General features: G+C 34.8%; 1 long non-coding RNA gene across 1 annotated transcript; it reads left to right on the forward strand.

Annotated features, from left to right (window-relative positions):
• Positions 1-116: 116 nt before the first annotated feature.
• Positions 117-1,239, forward strand: LOC115293848. Its single transcript, XR_003909628.1, has 2 exons — positions 117-256; positions 1,121-1,239. It is a non-coding gene; the product is annotated as an uncharacterized LOC115293848 (long non-coding RNA).
• The last annotated feature ends 4,763 nt before the right edge of the window (positions 1,240-6,002 follow it).

The following is a 6,002-nucleotide window of genomic DNA, read 5'->3' on the forward strand; positions in this document are numbered from 1 at the left end:
TAGTTTCTCTCTTACCCTTACCCTTGTTTCTTAGCAACTAACTTACGTCAAGTTGCCCGTTTTCTGCCTTTAAAAGATGTGTGTGTTCTCTCAATAAACGGACTTGATCAGCAACTGCAGACTTGTCCCCTTGTCTCTCCTTGTTCCACTCACCCCTCCCCCACAGGAACCGTTCGTTGTGGGTCGCGGGCCGACTCATTAAAACATCAGTGAGTTATTTGCAGTTCACCAGGAATGGTGATCTTTTGGGCAACAGGTAACTTCATGGATTCTGCTGTTAATGGTCACTGTTAAAATTCATTTGGAAAAAATATAGGAGAGTCTATTAATAATTAAAATATACATTTTTACAAAATTGAAGTTCAATATTTTGGACTTCAAAATTAAACAAATTATAAAATAAACAAATTCCTGAATGAAAAGATGCAGGTTAATTGCTACCTAGAAAAAAAGTTTTGTAATTGTAAAATGTGTATAAAAAAATGAATGCTCATAACAGGAGAATTAAAGTGAATAGAGAACATAAAAACATTCAAGAAAATATAAAGAGGGTATAAAATACATCTATTTTAATAATTTAAGGTTCTGACTTTTGTCAAGGATATAGGTCAAAGATATTTAACAGGATAAATAAATAAGCCCTTAAGCGTACTTTTTAAAATAAAATAAACTGTGAGTATGTAGGATTTTTTATGTGTTAATGATCATAGACAAAAATATAAATGGCATGCTTAAATCTATGTTCAATGGAAACCTGAAGAGTTTATATTGGAAGGTGAAAATAATACATAAGTGTTTCTGTATATTATTACTTCCTTTGGTGCCATTATCATTTATTTGTAGGAAATATTTTAAAAAGTCAAACAGCATACAATGAAGAAGCATGTTTGTGATACACTTTTGTAGAGATCCTAAGTCAAGTACTTTAAAGGAAATTCATATGCTTTAGAACCAGAAAGATATAAAGTAAAATTTGTCTCCTAGTGTATTAGTATGCAATTTTTATCTCTGTAGAATATACGTATGTTTCCTTTCATAGTTATCTCTATAGGATATACATATATTCTTCTGTAGAATTTACATATATTCCTTTTTCTCTCATTTTTTAATTTGATGCTAGGTGATGGTGATTAAACATCTGGGAGCAGGAAGGACTGAACTGGCAACTGGAAACCCAAAAGAAGCTTCCATTCTGTCTAAATTAAGTCTTTTGATAATGATTGCAGACGTGATGTGAAATGCTTATTGTTCATGAATCATAGTTGGCCTGAGAATATTTCGCTGCAAAAACACTTCTTCATTCTCTTTTAATAAGCAATAGCTGTAAGAGAGTTCTGTCTGGCAAATCAGAAATTTGGAGTAGAGCGACATAACACCGCCTCTCCTGAGGCTAAACCCACTTAGTAATGTGCTCAGGAAACTGGAGCCTAGTGCAAAAAGTGCCCAGTCCTGAGTAAACAAAGAAATCTCCTCCATTTTATAAGCCTTTTAACAAAGTTGTGGATTAAAAGATAAATAATACAAGGATAGGAAACTGTCCAGGTCTACAAAGGCAGAGGTTCACAGTTTGAGGACTACAAAGGCCCCCCTGGAAAGGCTCTCACATACTTGACACCCCCATATCACCTCATCACATCAGTTTCTTCTTGTGTACACGATTGAAGTACATTTCCATTTCCATTTTAAGCAAAATCCTTGAAAGGGTATTTGAAATTGTTGAGAAAGAGGGTTATGGGGGAGTCGGCAGAACCATTAAAGTTTTAAGGAATGAAAGATGAAAATAGCTTCACAAACATAGCAACAGGAATGATTTTAAACATCAGCATGTTTAGAAAATTGAAGAAACTGAGCGAGCAATCTAAAAATAAAAACAGAGAATGCAAGCCATGAGCATTGCTTTTCTATCTCAACGAGGTATATACCTTACATTTTCCTAGGTGATGAAATTCCTTGCTGCAGCTAACATCTAAGGGAGAAAAATGAAAGGAAATTTAAAATAAATATTAGAGTTTATAGATTCCCTCGGTTACTGAGGCAGAATCATTGGGAAAGAGCTTACATATGATTTAGCCAAATCCCTCAGGGAAACTGGGCCACAGAGAAGTGAATTATGTACATTTAGGAAAGAAAAGTCAGTCATGATTGGAACAGGGATTAACATGTAGAACTGTTAGCACTTGTTTGGTGATTTTTTTTGGTATATTAAAAAACAATAAAGCACTTTATGTATCCAGCTGATAAATAAATATTTATTGGATACATCTTACTCATCAGGTATCTTCCCAGGACTGAGGATGGAGTTGGGAATAAGCGAGGCTCCTTTTTGAGATATAGTTTAGATTCTATTATGAGAGATGTGTAATTAAAAAGTGAAAAAAGATGCAATATGATCAATCCAAATGATTGTGGCATAATAAACAGAGAAAATGAGTGAATATAATCAGCAATATTGCAAGGCACTGTTAGCCTTGAAAAGGGCAATGTAATAGTAAAGGATGGGGAATGTTTTGTGAGATTATATATGATGCTTGTACAAACAGGAAATAATTGAAACAACCTGAAAGAAAGACATTTGAGGGGGATTGTTAATAGGTTTCATCTGGTTTGTACTAACTTCATGATTTGAGAAATTTCAATGGCATTTTCAATGCGGAAAACCTGGCTCTATATAATTAACCTGAAAAATTCATCTAGGCAAGCAGTTAACAATGATGGAAATGAAAGTTAAATCATAACTGTTCAAGTGAAAATAAGTAGTCCTGCTTCACTGTATAAAATAATTGTCCTCAAAAGTGATGTACAAAGTTAGTCTGCTGGTTAGAGAGAGCATCACATGGTCGATTATATGATATGTAAACTTACCCAGTACTGGAGAGTAATAGGTAACAGTCCTGCCTAATTTCTATTTAATTTTTCAATCCATTTTCAAAAGGTATCGTTTTTCAATTTACTTTATTTTTTTGAAAGGTATCACTAGATGTTGAGACAAGCACATTTCTAAGACTTAATTCACTCTAGAAACAACATAGACTGCTGGGTAATATTATTTCTTAGCCATTCCAGATCCTTTAAATAAGTTACTTTCCCTGAACTAGATGTTCCCATGGTCAGTTCTGTAGCTGATTGCATAGTTCTTTTCCTGATTAAAGATAGCTTTATTTCTTTATTAAAACCATCATAGTGATTTGAGAATACAAATTGCTTTATTGTATTCAGAGAGTCTAAAGGTACCCTCAAAGAATAAATAGGAATTGAACTTTATTCTGCAACTAGTATTATTGCTGGTTGGGGTGGGTGATACTGAACTACTACAAACAAATAGAAAGTGGCTATTCATAATGATTTGAGCTTACCTTGTAATGGAACTCCAGCTAATTGCAGGAGATAATTTTAATGAATGCTTAAAATTTTTGATGCAATAAGCCCTCCCTCACCCTCATGATGGGCATTCAGTTTTTGCATATTAGGAAATAGGGTCTTGAAAGGATGCTTATTCATGGAAAACATACCTCCCACCCCAGAATCCTCAGCATCACATGGTATGATGCAAATGAATCTTAGAGATATCAAATTAATTAATTTGAATTTCTGCTCTTTTTGCTCCTGTTGGGTCTGAGGAGACAATGGTAGAGAAAATGGGATTAAATATCATTCTGATTTATACCCTTGCTTTGTGGTCTTGAGAAAGACACACAATGCATGTACTCATTTTGTCTTTAATACTGGTAGTTTGACTTGAAAAACAATTGAGGGAATTTTTCCCCTTAAAGAAAGGCACAATTTCTAACATCCAGTTTTACTAGAAGATACCCATTTGAAGATCTTCAGATGGGTTTGTTATCTGTAACAAATGCATGAGTTAGGGAATATGATTTTAGAATAGAAACCCATAAAGTTAAAAGCAGAGAACTAAAATACTACCCACTGAAAGGTAGACTCCAACTGTTCATAATTGCTTGTGAATGCGGAAAGTGAGAAAAAGAAAAAAAAAGCCCTAATATTTCGGATTCATTTTCATGATCCATTGGCCAGCTGCTATGAGGAGAATCACTAATGAAGCATGGGGTGTCATGCTGTTTGGCCCCACAGCGTGAGCCATGCTTCACCTTATGGTCACATTCTTTACTCGTTCCTAACACCAAAAAGGTCCATGTGTTCTGAACACATTAAAATAAGATATGTACATATTATTCAGCTTTCTTTGAAAATCACTGACAGCTACCATACCATTTGTGAGAGTGACAGCGTTCAGCAGAGCATTGTTCTGTGAAATAGAGTACAGAATCACACAGTGTGAAAGGAAAAATGTAAAATCAAAAGTTTTCCAGAAGCTATTATTTAGTATGGTTTTTGTTAAGGAGTTAATACTGTCATAGCTCACCTGTAATTTTTGTTTCTTCTTCGGAGAAAAATTGGGTTTTGCAAAGAATAAGATTGTAGTGTTTATTACACGTTTTTGATGTTCTCATCACTTATTAAGTTTTGTGTTGCATTTCCTAGCACTGTGGTCTTTGACATTACCACTTACAATTGAGCGTTGACAGCATAACAATGCGATTTTCTTACTAAGTTACTCTTAACAAGTATTAAAAATAAAATTCATAGATGGACTTTACGTTCTGACATGTCAAAAGTAAACAGCATTATTTTTTCTTCAGCCAATTGAGAGATTGTTCAATTGATCTGATAAGTAAGTGGATATATGGAGCTATTTTTTTCCCTCTCTGCATCTTGTCCTAGTTTTGAAATTGAGATTGATTTTCAAATGCAAAAAATTTGTAGAAATCCATCTGTGAATACTAGCTGTCATTAGAAGATGAGCATGTACCCTACATTTATCTGCTAAAATATGCCCTAACTCAGAATGTTTCATCTAAGTTAGAAAAGCCATTAAGTGTGTTTTCTTAACATTATTTAGTTCATTATATCATGAGTTTGTTCTATGAATAATACATTATGTACATAAGGAAATTAGAGAAATTATAGTAACACAGAACTTTATGGCAGTAGCTGAGTAAAAATTACAGCCAAAGCAGATATTGCAGATATAATAGAAGTTCGCGGTAGTTACAATTGTTATATAAGGCAGAATGTGTTTCTTTTTGATCCTTAGAAATGTCATATTTTGTTTTTTCTAAAAATGCCTCATCCGGAATTCTCTGGAAAATAGGATCTGAAGACCTGAAATCAACAGGAAGGCAATCTGTGGAGACACATTCTCAGAAAGGTCACCTGTTGGCGGAGGGAAGCAAGATTGGACATGGTGGGAAACAGGATTTGGGTATTGTGGCAACAGAGGACTCGGCTTAGGATCTAGGATGGACCTTGAGACAAGGAGGGCAGGACCCTAAACTCTGGAAGAATTAGTCACTGGATATGGGCTCCCGGAAGAACAAAACATAGCCTTGGAGAAAGTGGCTATCTTTCCCCTAAGAACAGCTCCCCAGGAGGGCCTCAGCTTTCACCATCCTGTCAAATTTGTATCTACTGACACTATTTTGCATGAATTTAGGCATGTTTTTCAAAATTAATAATACATTCTAGGGCCTTAAGGATTGGAAAGTATCAAAAACTTTCATCCCCTTTTAAACCATGAAAATGCTATTTGTTAATTTTTCTATGCTGCTCCTGATGTTGATGGCTCATAAATTTGCATGTTGTTAAATCTGGGTATGATAGTTGACAAAGAAGCATTACCAAAGATATGAATATAACCTCACAAGTTCTTGAGAAACTTCCATATAGAATCAGTGAAATCCTTTGTGCCAACAGGAAGAAAAGGCGGACAGGGGAAAAATTAACAAAAAGGAAAAAAGGGGAATGAGACACGGTCTCTGCACACTAAAAGAGTGTAACATGTAGATGATAATGTCAGAGGAACACATGAATATGTGGTGACTTGAAGCTCCTCCTGTACTCCTGGAGCTGTATAGCTACTTACTTATAAATCCTACAAAAATAAGCATCTGTTATCTACTAAGGACAGATATGCTGTTGACCCT

The sequence above is a fragment of the Suricata suricatta genome, chromosome 6, assembly GCF_006229205.1.
Source record: "Suricata suricatta isolate VVHF042 chromosome 6, meerkat_22Aug2017_6uvM2_HiC, whole genome shotgun sequence".
Classification (NCBI taxonomy): domain Eukaryota; kingdom Metazoa; phylum Chordata; class Mammalia; order Carnivora; family Herpestidae; genus Suricata; species Suricata suricatta.